The sequence below is a fragment of the Nycticebus coucang genome, chromosome 8 (assembly GCF_027406575.1).
Source record: "Nycticebus coucang isolate mNycCou1 chromosome 8, mNycCou1.pri, whole genome shotgun sequence".
NCBI lineage: Eukaryota > Metazoa > Chordata > Mammalia > Primates > Lorisidae > Nycticebus > Nycticebus coucang.
In genome coordinates this window covers 19,055,426-19,074,325 of record NC_069787.1, presented here as the reverse complement: position 1 = coordinate 19,074,325, position 18,900 = coordinate 19,055,426, and the positions used below count along the sequence as shown (strand labels likewise).

Genomic DNA, 18,900 nt, shown 5'->3' with positions numbered 1-18,900 from the left:
TTTTCCAAGCAATTATATTTCTTCCTAAAACTCTTCGCTCTTCATTTAATGATTAATAGAACTTCTTAGGTATCCCTGAGATATTTTTCATAGTTAGGAAGTTGGGAGGATTTTTATTCAAGGATGCGTATCTGACATTCATAAAGTCTTAATAAATATTCATTGAATGGATGAGTGAAAACTAAGAAAAGAAAGGAGGATTACATATGTTAAAATATTTTATAAAAATAAACAGTGAATTTTGTGGTTGCTTTAGATTTCTTCATCAACATTCCAGTTCCCATCTCTTTTTGGGCTTATGGGTATGATGGAGTTGCATCTTCCCCACCCCCACCAAAAAAAGGCCAGTCATGTTGCTGTGACAAATAGAACATGGGTAGGAGAACATGAATTAGAACCAGATAGCAGGTTTAAACCTGTGCCTTATTTTCCTATTCTATTCTTACTGTTGTAAGTATTTCCAAAATGTTTATTGATATTAAATCTTTTTCATCATCCTGACTAATTAGGGTAAGTGCTACCAGCCAAGGTTGGTCATAGAACATGGACCAAACAAAAAAGTAAAAATCACTAAGGACCTGATTGTGCTGGTATTATTGGACTAAATCATAGCTAATTTGACTACTATAAACTTCTTACTCACGAGTTTGTTATAGAACTCTTCAGATAATTCTTCCCCCAATGAGCAATCTACTCAGGAGATCCTGAAGTGTGTGCAGTGTAGCAAACACTGTTCTCCCTATGACACCTTTTGTGATGCATAACGTTTGGTCCCTGCAAATAATAACTTACAGTGCTTTCTGTAGTACCTGTGCTCTGTGCAAATACAGATCACATTGTGAATATAAATAACACTTAGCCCTCCTTTTACTGTGCCTAAAATAAAAAATAAAATGAAGATTTATTTTTTCCAGCTGATTGAGAAAAGCCAGGTATTTTGGGCTCTTCTGGACTTGGGTTGGTTGTTTTTTTTTTTTTTTTAATTAAATCATAGCTGTGTACATTAATGCAATCGTGGGGCACCATACACTGGTTTTATATACCATTTGACATATTTTCATCACACTAGTTAACATAGCCTTCCTGGCATTTTCTTAGTTATTATGTTAAGACATTTAAATTCTACATTTAGTAAGTTTCACATGTACCCTTGTAAGATGCACCATAGGTATGATCCCACCAATCACCCTGCCTCCGCCCATCTCTTCCCCCTCCCCTCCACACCCTCTCCCCCTTCCCCATATTCTTAGGTTATAATTGGGTTATAGCTTTCATATGAAAGCCATAAATTAGTTTCATAGTAGGGCTGAGTACATTGGATACTTTTTCTTCCATTCTTGAGATACTTTACTAAGAAGAATATATTCCAGCTCCATCCATGTAAACATGAAAGAGGTAAAGTCTCCATCTTTTCTTTAAGGCTGCATAATATTCCATGGTGTACATATACCAAGGAATACAGCAGTGTCTCAGGTTACAAAATCAACATCCGTAAATCAGTAGCCTTTATATATACCAAGCCTATATATATACCTTTATATATATATTCACAGTAGCGCCAAAGAAGATGAAATATTTTGGAGTTTATCCAACAAAGGACGTGAAAGACCTCTATAAAGAGAACTATGAAACTTTAAGAAACAAAATAGCTGAAAATGTTAACAAATGGAAAATCATACCATGCTCATGGCTGGGAAGAATCAACATTGTTAAAATTTCCATACTATCCAAAGCAATATACAATTTTAATGTTATCCCTACTTTTTTTTTTTTTTTTTTTGCAGTTTTTGGCTGGGGCTAGATTTGAACCCACCACCTCCAGCATATGGGGCTGGTGCCCTACTCCTTTGAGCCACAGACACGGACCCAAGGATTGGTTGTTTTTTAAGTGTGTGTTTCTGCAGTCTGTTCATGTGCATTGGGGGGTTTGTATTCATGGGTGTCTCGTGTTCAGTAGTAAGAACTACTGTTAAAAATTATAGTTATATACTATTGAGAACATAATAAAATAAAAACATTACATGTCAAAATCCTTGAAGAGTTCTCTTCTCGCCACATCCATGCCAATATCTGCAGTTTGTGGATTTTGTCATATGGGCTAATCCTATTGTAGTTAGGTGATACCGCTGGGTGGTTTTGATTTGCATTTCTCTGATGATTAAAGATGATGAGCATTTTTTCTTGTGTTTGTAGGCCATGTGCTTGTCTTCTTCAGAAAAGCGTCTGTTCAAGTCTCTTGTCCATAAAGAAATGGGGTTGTTTGTTCTTTTGTTATTGATTAATTTGAGTTCTCTGTAGATGCTAGTTATGAGACCTTTATTGGGATCATAGCCTGCAAAAATCCCCTCCCATTCAGAAGGCTGTCTGTTTGCTTTAGTTGTAGACCCTTAGCTGTGCAGAAGCTTTTTAGCTTGATTGGATCCCAATAATATATCTTTGGTGTTGCTTCAGTTGCCAGGTGTTGCTCCTCATAAAATATTTTCCCAGGCCAATATCTTCAAGTGTTTCCCTTGCATTCTCTTCTAGTATTTTTTATAGTTTCATGTCTTAAATTTAAATCTTTTAGTGAATGAGAATCAGTTTCTGTTAGTAGTGAAAAGTGTGGGTCCAATTTCAGTCTTCTATAGGTCACTAGCCACTTCTCCCAGCATCATTTGTTAAATAGGGAATTTTTCCTTCAATGCATGTTTTTGGTAGGCTTATCTAAGATCAAATGGCGATGTGTGGCTGTGTTTATCTCTAGATTCTATTCCATATATCTACATCTCTGTTTTTGTGCCAGTACCAAGCTTTTTTGATCACTATGGATTTGTAAGACCTTGAAGAAATGGTAATTTGTTTATATGGAATCAGAAATATACAATTCTTATATGAAGGAAATAATATTAATTTGCCAAGTAACATGGGTTTCAATAAAATGGGAAGGTAAGTATATTTAGTGTTTTGTACACACACACACACACACACACACACACACACTCACATTAGTATTCTAATATTATTCTGAAGGAAAGTTGTAGGGACCAATATCTAAGAATAACCAAGAGAATTACAAAATTTTAGAAAATAAAGTACTTGAAACATGCTTAGCCTCTGCCCCAGCAATCTCTTACCTGCTCCCCCGAAGTCCCCCTCTTCCCCACCTCTTACCTCTCTGTCCCTCCTTATCTCCCAGACATCTCCTCAGATCCTGCATTCCCTGGGGGGTGGAATTCCCTGACCTTCCTTCCACACTCTTCTCCTGGGATACTGGTGTGGCTACAGACCTCATTTCCCTGAATCTCAACTCTTACTCTCATGCAACTTCTAACCCCGGAGTTGTTCATAGCTTTCTATTCACTTGTTCAAAACAGACCCCCACCTCCACTGCCATTTTTATCTCCTCCCTTTTATCCTCTGTCTTCTTCCTCAGCACCTAAAAATAAAAAATAAAAAAGTTATAAACAACAGAAGTGAATTTGTTATGGCTGGCATTTTAGTGACACTATATAAGTATGGATTATATGGGCATAATTTGATACTGGGTGAAAGGGGAAGGCAAATCATTATCTCACCATATATCAGATGAAACATATTCATTAAGAAATACATGTAAAATATATAACTATAAGAGGATCCAAGCAAATTCAGTTAACTATGATTTGAGAGTGAGGTAAGGATTTTTAAACTTAAAAAGAATGATAAAATGATTGCTTCTCAGCTTTTTGGTTTAAGATCAAGGGTAATAACTGTTTTTATTAGCTTAATATCTGATATGTCCTCTAAGTGAGGATGCAAGAGTAAATAATTCATAAAGCAAATACTACTAAGCTTAAGAAAAAGGGTATAGCATACTACAATAATTGTGGGAAATTTAGCACTCCACCCATAGCCCTAGACTGAACATTAAGGCTGAACATCAATAATGACATACTAGACTTAATAGTACTGTAGAACAAATAGAACTAATATTTATAGAACAGTCTATAAACTGTTCTACCCAACAACTCCAGAACATACATCCTCCTCATCAGCATGTGGAATATTTTCCAAGATAGACCATATGCAAGGCTACAAAACAAGTCTCAATGTATTTTAAAAAATGAAAATAATAGCTGGCATCTTCTCAGACCACTGCTAATCAGTTCCAAGACAAACTCTTAATACTATACAAAACATGGAAATTAAACATCTGGCACCTGTTCAATCTTTGGGTCAGTGATGAAATCAAGATACAAATTTAAAACTTTTCAAAATGAATGTTAAACATTTATTTGTCAACTTATCAAATACTCTTAGACACAGTAAAAGGAGGGCTAAGAGGGATGTTTATAGCACTAAATACCTGTATCAAAAAGACAGAAAGATCACAACTTAACAAGCTAACGTCACACCTCAAAGAACTAGAAAAAATAAGAACAAACCAAATCCAAAGCTATCAAGAAGGAAAGAAATAACAAAGAGCAGAGCAGAACTAAATTAAATGGAAACGAAAACATAATACAAAGGATCAATGAAAGAAGAAGTTGATTCTTTGCAAAAAATAAACACATTTGATGTACCACCAGGTATATTAATCAAGAAAGAAGAGAGAGAATTTAAATAAACGGAATCAGATATGAAGAAAAGAATCATTACAACTGATATCACAGAAATAAAAATGTCACTTGAGACTGCTATGAATAACTCTATGCTCACAAACTTGAAAATCTAGAGTAGATGGGTGAATTCCTGGAATCACACAAGCTTTGAAGCTTGAATTAGGAAGAAACAGAAACCCTGAACATACCAATACTGACTAGTGAGACTGAAACAGTAATTAAAAAAGAAACTCCCCAAAATAAAAGCTCAGGATCAAACTGATTCATAGCTGAATTCTGTTAGCTGTACAAAAGAACTCATACCAATTCTCAGTACGAGATTTGTTTCAAAAGATGAAGAAGGGATCCTTTCTAACTCATTATACAAAGCCAGTATCATCTTGAAACCAAAGCCAAGAAAGGACACACATAAAAGGAAACTATGGACCTTTTTTTTTTTTTTTTTTGAGACAGAGCCTCAAGCTCTTGCCCTGGGTACAGTGTTGTGGCATCAGAGCTCACAGCAACCTCCAACTCCTGGGCTTTCGTGATTCTCTTGGCTCAGCCTCCCAAGTAGCTGGGACAACAGGCGCCTGCCACAATGCCTGGCTATTTTGGACCAATATTTCTGATGAACATAGATGTAAAATTCCTTAATAAAATACTAGAAAATTGAATCCTTAGCATATCAAAAAGATAATACATCACAATTAAGTGGGTTTCATCTCTGAGATTAAAGGATTGTTCAACATATGCAAGTCAATAATTTTTTGTTTTTGCTACATGAACAGAAATAAAAAACAAAAACACATATGATCATTTCAATAGACACAGAAAAAGTATTCAGTAAAATCTAGCATCCTTTCCTGTTGAAAACCCACAGACCAGGCATAGACAAAAACATAACTCAAAATTAATAAAAACCATATATAAATGCACAGCCAACATCATATTGAATAAGTTGAAAGCATGTCCTCCAAGAACTGGTAAAGGCAAGGAAGCTACTTTCACCGTTTCTATTCAATGTAGTACTGGAAGTCCTAGCCAGAGCAATCAGGCAAGAGAAAGAAATAAAGAGCATCCAAATTGGAAGAGAGGAAATCGAATTATCTATTTGCTAATGACAGTACCTAATACTTAGAAAACCTTAAGGAATCCTCCCAAAAGTCTATTAGATTTGATAAGTAAATTCAATTAAGTTTCAGGTTATAAAATCAATACACACAAATTGGTATCATTTCTATAAATTAATAATGCCCAAGCTAAGAACAAAGGAAGAATTCAATCCTATATATAAAAGCTGCAAACAAAACAAAACAAACAAAAATAGAACAAAGCAAAAACACCCTTGGAACTTACTTAACCAAGAAGGTGAATGATCTCTAACCAGAAAACACTCATGAAAAAATTCCAGATGACACGAACTAATGGAAAACACCCCAGGCTCATTGGTTAGAAGAATCTATATTGTAAAATGACCATACTTCATAAAGCAGTTTGCAGATTCAGTGTAATTCCTGTCCAAATAGCAACATCATCCTTCTCAGAATTAGCAAAACCAATACTAAAATTCATATGGATCCACAAAAAGTATCCAAATATCCAAAGCAATCATAAGGAAAAGGACAAAACTGGAGGCATCATATTTCTGATTTCAAATTATATTGCAAGGCCATAGTAACCAAAACAATGTGGTACCAATATAAAAAGTTAACACGCAGATCAATGATACAGTTTATACAACCCAGAAATCAATCCACATACCTACAACCAACTGATCTTCAACATAGAAAATAAAAACTGGGGAAAGGATACTGTATTCAATTAATAGTGCTGGGAAAGTCAGATAAGCCACATTCAAGGAATAAACCTGAATTACAGACTTAATGTAAGACCTGAAACTGTAAAAATTCTATATGGAAACCTAGGAAAACATCTTCTGGACACTGGCAAAGAATTTATAATGAAAACCCCAAAACCAAATGCAACAGAAACAAAAATAAACAATCAGGACTTCATTAAACTGAAAAGCTTATGCACAGCAAAAGAAATAATTAACATAGTAAATTGACAAGCTATGGAATAGGAGAAAATATTCAGAAACTACCTACCTGACAAAATACTAATATCCAGAGTCTACAAGGACGTCAAACAAATCAGCAAGTGTAAAAGTAAAGAACTCCATTAAAAGTGAGCAAATGATATGAGCAGGGTGACCAACAAAAAGATGAAATTATGCTGAACACCAGTATTCATTAGAGAAATGCAAATTAAAACCACAAGGAGATACTGCCTTAACCTAGTTAGAATGGCCATTATTAAAAAGAAAAGACAATGGAATGTTTATACACTGTTAGTTCTCACTTTTAATTGGGAGCTAAATGATAGGTACTTATGGTCATATACAGTGAAATAATATACAGCAAAGACTCCAAACATGGAAGGGTAGGTGGAAGGCGGGGTGAATTAGGGATGAAAAATTGCCTATTAGGAATAATGTACACTATTCAGATGATGGATACATTAAATTCCCAGACATCAATGCTACACAATATACCCAAGTTTAAAACGACTGGACTTGTACTCTCTTTTAGTTGTTCGCTACCTGTGGTTAAGCTGGCGAAGGGGTGGTGTGGAAGGAAAACTCTCCCACTCAGTTACTTGCAGTGCAGTAACCTGTGAGGCATGGCAAGGCAAGCAATTTCACATGCTCAGAAAGTAGCAAGAAAATGCTGCCCTGAATGAAAACCTCAAGGGTCTTTTATTGAGCATGAAAAGTGACTACATGTAACACAGCATGGAACAAAAAGTTAATCATAAACAGAAGGAAAGTCTAACCTCATTATTCAACATAAGGATAAGAGTCATTTTTTATGACTAGTAAAGAACAAGGAAGTAATAGGAAAAAGCAAAAGAAGACATCTTAAGAACAATATCATATAATCTTAAGGTCAAAAGTTACAAAAGAAATGGGTACAGTGCTTATGTGATAAAGTTCAGCTTTCTTCATCTCTGTTGGTTCTATTCTATACTTTGACATACCAGAAGATCTTAATTTATAATTGCTAAACATTCTCTTTAAACCCCCAGGTTGTTCCCAACCCTGTGCAGAGTGCAGCACGGAGTTGGGGGAGTGTAGTTTGGAGGAGTCCAGGCTGTGCTGTGTGCAGCCTTTGCTGGAGGGGGCTGAGGAATCTGGACTTTTGTCAATGGACCCTCTGAAATGTCAGCCTAAGCTATATTCTGTCCCTGATCTTTCACCCATAATTTTGACTCACACCCTTTAAACATACTGAATTGGAAAAAGAATGATAAAATGAAATGTCTATCAATCTAAAAATACATCTATTTAATTATATAAATACTTTATATATTAAATACATCTATTTAATTATATAAATAACTAAAAAGACTAAATACAATTAAGATCACTAACAAAGTGAGGAAAATTTTTGCATAACTTAAACAGAAAAAACATTGTTTCATATCTCTAACTATAATAAGCAAATGACATACAACCCAATAGAAAATTAAGCAGCAAAATCTGAACTATTGGTTTAACAAAAAAAGTACATACTGCACCAACACTATTAATATAAAATATATAGATTTAAGTTACAAGTTTTAAGTATCAAACTGGCAAATGTAAAAACAAAAAATTACTGTCCACTGTTAGAGAAGCTTTCAACAAACATGTTCTCCTATTGTCTGGCATAAACCTCAGTATTATTTATATCCTCTCTACTAAGAGTTTTTGAATGAAAATAAAAAGAAATCCACTTACATGTGCATTAAATCTGCAAACATGCTTACAAAACAAAGGAAGCTTTGTTGGAATTGTACAGAGTAGTTCACAGAATTAAAGCAATAACTGATTTGGGGAAGCACAAGAGGCAGATTACCTTGTACCTCTAGATAGCAGGGATTTAATGGCTAGTCAGTGTCACCGAGGGTGAATCAGCTTCAATCATTTTATTTTATTTTATTGCCATTGAATAGCAACTTTTCTTGACATGAAAATCCCTAGTAGAGAAAGGGACTCATTGAATAACATGAGTAATTTTTGCCTCTTGTATGGGAGAAGATGTGTACTTAGGCTGTCCTGTTCATACTAATTAAGTATATATTGACCATTTTCATGGAGAGACAGTGAGATGCTATAATCTAAATTAGAGATGGGCACTTGGTAGGCAAAGAGAATAGTATCCAGTACTATATATAAGAATGGTAACTATTTTTTTTCTTGGTGTATATATAAGAAGTTTATTTTTATGCTTTTTCCTTTTAATTTTTGCCTCAGAAATCTGTGTCTTTTATAATGAGAGTAAAAACAAAACTGTTACTCCGTGGAACTAGAAAATATGTCTCAACAGACATAACCAGACCATTCACCAATTCAGTTTTTCTTTTTCTTTTTTTTAAGTAGTAGAAAAATTTGTGGATCTAGAATCAGAAGGCTTGGATTTAAGTTCTGGATTTACAGTAATGAGCATTAATAAGGCATTTAACTTTTCATGAGTCTTGGAGTCCCTGTCTCCAAACTGTGGATTATGTTAACATCTGTGTCAAATTTAATTAATTTTCTTGAAAAAATTTCCATTTCTTTTTTGTTGTTGTTGTTTGTTTTTTTAAAGACAGAGTCTCACTTTATCGCCCTTGGTAGAGTGTCGTGGCGTCACAGCAACCTCCAGTTCCTGGGCTTAGGAGATTCTCTTGCCTCAGCCTCCCAAGTAGCTGGGACTACAGGTGCCTGCCACAACACCCAGCTATTTTTTTGTTGCAGTTCAGCCAGGGCCGTGTTTGAACCTGCCATCCTCGGTATATGGAGCCCGCACCCTATTCGCTGAACCACAGGAAGAAAAAGTATCCAATGTACTCAGCCCTACTATGAAACTAATTTATGGCTTTCATATGAAGAAGGGAGGGGGGGAGGTTGGGGACAGGGAGGGTGATTGGTGGGATTACACCTACAGTGCATCTTACAAGGCTACATGTGAAACTTACTAAATGTAGAATATAAATGTCTTAATACAATAACTAAGAAAATGCCAGGAAGGCTATGTTAACCAGTGTGATGAAAATATGTCAAATGGTCTATAAAATCAGTGTATGGTACCCCATGATCGCATTAATGTACACAGCTATGATTTAATAAAAATGATAATAAAATAAAAATCACTGAAATATAAAAAAAAATTTACATTGAAAATGTTATTATATTTGCAAGGTAGAGTGCCATAAACATATTATATTTGGCATTTGATAAATGTTTATTGATTGCATGAAAAATATTTTCAAGAGTATATTACTGCCCGTCCCAAATAATACTTAGCCAAAAACGTATTTGACATGAGTCAGTCGTCTTGTCTTATTTGCTCATTTTGGTAGTCTGTCTTCATCAAAAATATTGTCACCACAGGTTTAATCCCACCAATCACCCTCCCTCTGCCCACCTCCCCCCTCCTTCCCCTCCTTTTCCCCCTGTCCTCTATTCTTAGGTTGTAACTGGGTTATAGCTTTCATGTGAAAGCCATAAATTAGTTTCATAGTAGGCCTGAGTAAATTGGATACTTTTTCTTCAATTTTTGGGTTACTTTACTAAGAAGAATATGCTCCAGCTCCATCCATATAAACATGAAAGAGGTAAAGTCTCCATCTTTCTTTAAGGCTGCATAATATTCCATGGTGTACATATACCACAATTTATTAATCCATTAGTGTATATGCGAAACTTAGTAAATGTGGAATGTAAATGTCTTAGCACAATAACTAAGAAAATGCCAGCAAGGGTATGTTAACCAGTATGATGAAAATGTGTCAAATGGTCTATGAAACTAGTGTATGGTGCCCCATGATCACATTAATGTACACAGCTATGATTTAATAAAAAAAAAAATAAGAAAAATAAAAGGATATACCTATTAAAAAAAATATTGTCACCTCCCAAAACTTCATCCTTATATTTCATTTGATTTTAAGGATATGGGTTATCTTTTATGATGGCATATAGCTTCATTATGTACATCATAATCTCATGATGGCAATGGTGAAAGTAACAAGTTAATAAATGAAAATAGTAGGGCGTTTGGTGAAATTTTAATAATATTAAGCACTCTTGGGTATAATGTCTTGTCTTCTATGTGATCTCATGATATTAATCTATCTGTTTGACAGTAAAATGTGTTTTGAAGACATGCCTTATCAAGATATATTTGAGACATTTACCTTACTGAGTTACCTTACTCAAAAAAATTGGGGAAAACTGAGCATTACCATCACACCTGTAATTATAGCACTCTGGGAGGTTTATGCAGGAAGATTGCTTGAGGACAGGAGTTTGAGACCAGCCCAAGCAAGAGCAAGACCCTATCTCTACAAAAAGTAGAAAAACTAGCTGGACATGGTGGCACATGCCTGTAGTCCCAGCTATTCGGGAAGCTTTGGCAGGACGATTGCTTTAGCCCATGAGTTTGAGGTTGCAGAGAACTATGATGATGCCCCTGCACTCTAGCCTGGGTAACAGAGCAAGACTCAGTTTAATAAAAAACAAAAACGAATATTCAAATTAAATTATTGGAGAAAAAGAACTCATAATGCAAGTCACCAATAAGTTAAATAGTTTTAATAAACTAAGGTTTCTAATGAATATTCCAACAGCCTTTTTCCTAGGGGAATCCTATAATATAGTCATAAGCTACAGTCTTTTGATATTATTTTTATCCATTTTTCCATTCATATAGCATAAAATGTTGCTTATCATATCACACTTCCCAGTAATGTGTACATTGCAATTTCCCATTGAAAGTTTTAATTTGTCCATGCTTATCTTTGAAAATACCTATTAATGGAACCTCTTTGAATAAGTAGCTGAAAGGAAAACTATGAACCAATGAAGTCAAGGGTAATCCAATATATTTTTCTCTGCTTTCTTCTTCATGACTTCTCTTTCCTTCCCTGATGACTTGCTTTTCTTTCACAAACATCTTTGCCTCTGACTTTAGACACCATGTTTAACCTCTCAGACCTCTCTAAAATAGTTGTCATATTGTTGATACCTGCCTATTTCTTTAGCATGGTTGTATGGACTACATGGCAAATATCTCTGAAGCACCCTTTAAGTTCCTGTATTAAGGTTAGGAGTAGCATAGGCTGCTGAATCTAGACTTGACGGATTGTCATCAAGAAGACAAGTTTACATATCTGAATTCAGTGAACAGTGGCACTTGCTTATGAAGCATTTCAGGTTCTTATTTAGCTTGACCTAGGACCAGAAATATTTAGTGTATTTTATATTTTAGTGTAGTTTAGTGCTAGCAGGCAGAGTATTCATCAAAATAATAACCAAAATACCCAGAAAAATCAATAGATACTTTTCAAGTCCAGATCTTTATCCTCACCCAGAGTGAGTCCTTAGCAAAATACTATAGTTTGTCATTCCTGGACTACCCCTGTCCCTTGCACGCACACACTTTGGAGAGCATTATCGTACGCACTGATTATTGGTATTCCGGAATCGCCTAGGCCTTTCTTTATGTGCGTTCTCTGGCCTACCATTCGGTTCTAATGAGCAGCCATAGTTTATAGTGAGTTTGGAGGCTTTCTTCTAGTTAATCTGACAATTTTTCTCACACAGTGCAGCTGCTGTGAGAGAAATTGGAGCTGTTACACTCTGTGCTTTGATACAGTTTGTAAAATGCTAGGTGGGCGACAGGAAACCAAACACAGCATGCTAGAAATTTCTTTAAAACGACTGATGTGCTAGCACTCAGAATCTGTGTCCCTGAGAGCTGGCTTCCCTTTTTTTTTCTGAGAAAACTAACTTCATTGTAAAGTGTTGTTTTACTTTTGCATCTATAGTATAAATGTCTTTGGGATGACTTCTTGGACTCAATACAGAACACTTAGGTCTTTTTGATTTCATTTTCTCCCTGCTTTTTTTTTTTTCTTTTTTCCTCTCTCTCTCTCTCTTTTTTTTTTTTATTCTCTAGAATTAATCAAAATTAACTTGAATGTTAATCTTAGGTGGATTGATTTTGACCTGTTGAAGAGTTTGTGAAGCCAGGCATAGTAGCCTGGGCCTATAATCTAAGCTACTGGGGAGGCTGAGGAAGCTGTTTGAACCCAGAAGTTCAAGGCTATAGTGCACTATGACCATGTCTGTAAATATCCCCTGCATTCCAGCCTGGGCAACATAGCCAGACCTTGTCTCTAAAACAAAACAAAACAATAGTATCTCAGTATATAATCATGTGAATAGATCTTTCACTATATACTCTTCTGCTCTAATATGCTCTATAGGAAAAGTTACTTAATTATACTGTAAATATACATTATGAGAACTATTCTTATCAGAATGGTAGCTTATTCCAGAAGAGACTGGCCCTGTCTCCATCAAGAACCGTCAGAACACCAAGTATAAAGTATAAATGGAATGACTATTCTTTCTCATTGAAGCATTTCTATAATTAATCAAAATCCTGGTATCTTCCTTTCTTACTAATAGTGAGAGCTGCCTGTACTGTATTTTAATTGGTACCATCTCCTTGTGCAAGCTTACTTTTCATTTAGTATCCTTAAGTTGCATGTCTGTTTATATCATGAAAATTCCAGTTAAGTAATTCTCTTATTGGCATGAAATTATTTTGTAAGTTCATATTTGCCCCAGCCTGTTAGTACCATTTAGTTATACCTAGTCAAGACTAAAAAAGAAGATTCAAAAGGAAAAAGAAATAAAATTATTTCTCCATATTTACCAAACACATACTAGGCTTCAATCACCATCCCAGATATTTCATATGTATTATTTAATATTCACAAGTACCATAAAGATAAATATTACTGTTATGATTTTAGGCAGCTAGACTGTCGAGAGATACAAAGTTTAACCACTAAATTCACAAAGTGATTCTACATACCTCATTGCTGAATATCACTATAGTCACCATGTGGTGAAGGAGAATATTTGGAAGGTGACAGTAACAATAGTGAGCAATGAGGTAATCCAACACATTTTCCATGATAAGTTCATCAACTTAATTGTCTGACCTTGTATTTAGGTATGACAGCTGTAAGTTGGATGACCAGTGCCTAGAAACCAGATTTTTAGATTTTTATGATCTGAGAACTTACAAAGTTAGTTGACCCTTGAATAACATGTGTTTTAAGTCCACTCATACCTGGAACTCTTCTATAAAAGTTACACCAAGTGTGCCTGCCTCTGCAGCCTGCCCTTCTACCTCCTTCACCTCTTCAGCCCCTGCCCTCCCCAGTCAGCAAGAAAAACCCTATTTCTCCTCCTCAGCCAATTCAACTTGACCACGATGAGGATGAATATAATGATCCACTTCCACCCGATAAATAGCAAATATGTTTTTCCTTGTTAAAATTTTCATAATAGCATTCTTCTTTCTTCAGCTTGCTTTACTATAAGAATACAGCATGTAATCCATATGAAATACAAAATATGTATTTATCAATTATATTATCCATAAGGCTTATGATTATTAAGATATTAGCAGTTAAGTTTTGGGGGAGTCAAAAATTATATGCAGATTTTCAACTGCTCAGGAGATCATTGTCCCTAAAAGCTATGTTGTTTAAGGTTCAATCATCACTCAAGGTCCTTTTTGGCTCACACCAATACCTTGTAAAAATGAGGTCAACTTGTTCAAGTCCCTCATTTGTAACAATAATAAATACTTTTTAAACATTTTACAATTTTCAGTAAGATCTCAAAGAACATTTTATTTGTCTATCATAGTAAATTGCTGTATTAGGAATTATTACCTTTTTTTACTTATAAAAATGCTAACCTTTGGGTAGCTCCGGTGGCTTAAAGAGTAGGGTGCTGGCCCCATATACCCAGAGGGTGGCAGGTTCAAACCCAGCCCCGGCCAAAAACTGCTAAAAAAAAAAAAAAAGCTAACCTTCAACAACCTATCAGAGTTAGGAGATCAAAGAAGAAAGTGCCTTTGCAAGGAGATTATAACTGAATAAGCTGTAGGGGCTGTAATTCTGGAGTTAGAGTTAGATTGAGCCTCAATCTGTTCTGAAACATCTCTCTACCTTTGTTTGGAATGGGAAGGTTGAATTTAATTATCTCTAGTGTCCTTTCAAGCTCTAAAATACTTTGCTACCTGAAAATGTTCATAGATGTATTAATGTTGTGCACAGAATGAAACTTTGATCGAAGCTACTTGATAAAAACTAATCAAGACAAATTATAGGAGGAATCACAGTAATATAGGATAGGGAATCCGAAACTAATTAATTAGCAGATATGCCTAAAAGTATGATTTTTAGTTCATCCTGGGTTTAATATTGGTATTAATTTATCTTTCCCTTTCAATGTCTACATTCCACATTAACATAGAATGAATTTACATTTGCTGTGTATCCCAGGTGGATAAATATTCTAGTAGTTGACTTCATAATGTGACTTTCTTGGTATGGTTTATTCCATGTGAATATCATTCAGGAGCTGAATGTTGATGTTTGCAGTGTGATCAGATGCATTGTCATGGTGCAAGATGGTCCCGCTGCCGTCCTATCCTTGGTGCCCATTAATTTTACACAAGACATCAGTCAGTCTTCCATTTAAATTTATCATTTTCATAATGATTACTGTACTGAGTTGTTTGTGTCACTTTTGAATGCCATAAATTATCCTGAAGCAAATCTCAGCGTGAACTCAGAGCTAGACATACTGCTGACTTCTAAAATTATTTTTTGACTTCTAAAATTATTAGTGCCAGTACATAGAAAAAAAGAAACATTAGTTTACATTGGGTGATAATGTTTTTTAATAAAGTCTTTCTTCTTTATAACTTTCTTTATGAAAGTTTTGGGATACACAGAAATTAAGACATGCAAAATTATCGTGATTACAATCTTTTCTCAAAATAGTCACCGCAACACTCTACTGACTTTTGCATTCTTGTAAACAAATTTTTTTTTTTTTTGGTAGAGACAGAGTCTCACTGTACCGCCCTCGGGTAGAGTGCGGTGGCGTCCCTCGACTCACAGCAACCTCTAACTCTTGGGCTTACGCGATTCTCTTGCCTCAGCCTCCCGAGTAGCTGGGACTACAGGCGCCCGCCGCAACGCCCGGCTATTTTTTTGTTGCAGTTTGGCCGGGGCTGGGCTTGAACCCGCCACCCTCGCCACATGGGGCCGGCACCCCACTCACTGAGCCACAGGCGCCGCCCTATTGTAAACAATTTTTGAAGGCACTCTTTCCACTCATTTTCTTCAAGTGATAAAAGTTTACTTTCGTAGGCATGACCAGCTTCTCCAGGGATGGAGAAATTTCTTCTGCACATGCTATTTGTTACTGTGGGTAACAGGGAACAATCACATGGGGCCTGGTCAGAACTGTAGGGTCCATGAGTTGTAATTTTAACCTCTGTGTACTCCAGAAACTGAATCTTGTTGTTTGCAGTGTGGTCAGATGCATTGTTACGGTGCACCATGGTCCCCTGCTGGCCTGTCCTTGGCTCCCCATAAACTTTGGGTAGGCACACTGTTGTTTACCACTGAGGTACAGTTGTGACATGACCGCTTTTGGAGAAGAAAGTTGCCACCATTTTGTTCCCGACATTTTGTGGCCACTTTACTTTTGTTTGTGGATTTTCATGAGGGAAAAAAGTCTCCCCTGTCAACTGATGCTTATTCTCTGGATCAAACTGGTAAATCGGGTTTATTACCCAGTAACGATGTCAGACACATGTCTAGACTTGCTTACGTCAAATCTGACCAGCATTTCTTCACACTGTTCACCATGGATGCCCTTTTGCTGATCTGTCAGAGTGTGAGGCATCCATTGGAATGAACCTTTCTGACCTTTCTTGAGGTTAATTGTGCCGGATTTTGGACACTGCTGGGGAGTCGACCTGCTGCTTCCATGTCCTCACACGTCACTTGATTGTTTTCATGAACTATTTCTTCCACAGAAGTGATGTTTGCCTCAGTCACTGTGGTTGCCAGGTGCCCGCTCTCCACTCATCTTTCTAAATTCTTGAACTACAAAAAAATTGTCACATGGGTAGGAGTAAGGTCCCCTGAAACCCTGCAAATGCTCATGGCCTTAAGACTCCTTTAATGCACTTTTTAAAATCTAGTGCTTAAGTGCTGTCTTCCTACCTACATACCAGATGCAAACTTAGTGTTATACAGACAAAAACCAGACAAGCCCTCCCAGCTATACCGATAAGCTGAGCAAGTTTCTTGCACTGTTGAATCAGAAAGGGCACTACTGTCCAGTCTATTTTTGGAGAGGAATAATAGACCATAACTTAGTCTGTCTTAAAACTTTTGTTGTGACTTCCCTAAGCAAATAGTTTTACTTGCTCTAAGGGAAACAATGGTTATAATTAAGAATAATTACAATAGCAGCAGGGAAACTCTCTTTAAAATATTCTGAATATAGGGCGGCTCCTGTGGCTCAGTTGGTAAGGCGCTGGCCCCATATACCGAGGGCGGCGGGTTCAAACCCTGCCCCGGCTGAACTGCAACCAAAAAATAGCTGGGCATTGTGGCGGGCGCCTGTAGTCCCAGCTACTCGGGAGGCTGAGGTAAGAGAATCGCTTAAGCCCAGGAGTTGGAGGTTGCTGTGAGCTGTGTGATGCCACGGCACTCTACCGAGGGTGACAAAGTGAGACTCTGTCTCTACAAAAAAAAAAATATATATTCTGAATATATTATCATTCCTAAAATATTTTTTATTTTTGTGGTCAGCTTTAAAGCCTCAGGGGAGGGGTCAAGGAGATGAATCTGTGTGGAGCCATGTTGGTTGCTAAATTCTAAGAGTGGAAATGCCAAATAATTTGGATTCTGTTAAATGCAGTCTGAGAAGGCTCCATCTTAGAGGTCAGTGGGGACCCATTTTAATTCACAAAGCACATTAATTCTTACCTCCCTCGTAAACACGTCTTTGTTTGAAGCATTACCCCAGTTGTGAAATGTGGCTTGGAGCAATTCTAGATAGTGTAGTCATAAAAAACTTTAACTGAGGAGTCACAAAGATATGAGTTCAAATCTCATTGCCACCATTTATTATTAGCCATGTGTCCCCATGAGAGTGATTTAAAACTCTTAGTTTCCTGAGCTTTAAGTGGAAATAATAACAGTTTTTTTTTCCTACAGTACTGTAGGAAAATATGGGTTAAATAGCCCCACAAGAGTTAACTAATCTTACCAGAGTGACTGTACTTAGTATACACCCCCCAGAAAGAGAAACAATTGTGGAGTTCTGTAATTGTTTAAATGGACAGCTCTATTAAAATATGTTTTCTAAATGTTTATTCTTTAGCATGGAATTATTATAATTTTTAATAACTTGAGTTTTCAGTATAATTATTATTTTTCTTTCCTATTAGCTTAATTTTATTCTCTTTTCCTTCTCAGACTTGTGAAAGTTAGATTGTCAGTTCCAGTTGTACAATCTAATGTTTCAGGTTATACAATCTAATATTTCAGGTTTCCCTTTGTGAAACCCCTGAAGTAATACATTGATGTGGTTAGAAGGATATTTGTGGTCACATAAACTTTAGAACATTTAATGTCTAGGTTTGTTCTGTCACTTGGCTATTGATAAGAGAGAAAAGAGTCATATAATATTTAATGAGCTAGTTTGACCTTCATTTTAACTCAACCGAAAGTAAAATGAGTCACTTTGAAATAGAGTAGTGTTGTTTATTCAAAATCCACATTCATGGTTTGTAATGTGGACAAGACATTTATGGAGGCCACACATAGAAAAGAAAAAACATGGCAAACACTTGTGTAGTTTTTTGATCTGGATGCTTTGGAAAATAAGTAAAATGCTCCAAGTTACAATGTTCATATAGGGAAAGATTCTGTACTATGCCACAAGATCACATAGGATCATATGATAAAATGTGCATTACGTTACTTTATTTTGTAACACACTTCATAACTCTTGGGCAATGATTTAAAAGGAGAAAAAATGAATCAAAATTTAATTTGAAAACAAGGACTCAAACAGATATTTCTATATTAGTGTTAATAGTGTTATTTAAAATAGCCAAAGGGTGGAAACAACCCAGATGTCCATCCGTGAGTGAATAGATAAACAAAATATGGTTCGTACATGGAACAGAGTGCTGTGCAGCATTAAAAAGGGATGAAATTCTCATGCACGCTACGTCATGGTTGGGCATTTTGCTATAAATAGGCCCGACATAGAAAAACAAAGTATCACTCAAATAAGATACCTAAAATAGTCAAACTCAAAGAGACAGACAGCAAAATAGTAGTGACCAGGGGTTGAGGAGTTACTTTATTAATGAGTACAGTTTTCCTAATGGGGATGATAGAAAAG

The 18,900-nt window shown here is 36.0% G+C and overlaps 1 pseudogene; it reads left to right on the top strand.

The window, feature by feature from the left end:
- The first annotated feature begins 3,688 nt into the window (after positions 1-3,688).
- LOC128593093 (uncharacterized) lies at positions 3,689-3,808 on the top strand (annotated as a pseudogene).
- The last annotated feature ends 15,092 nt before the right edge of the window (positions 3,809-18,900 follow it).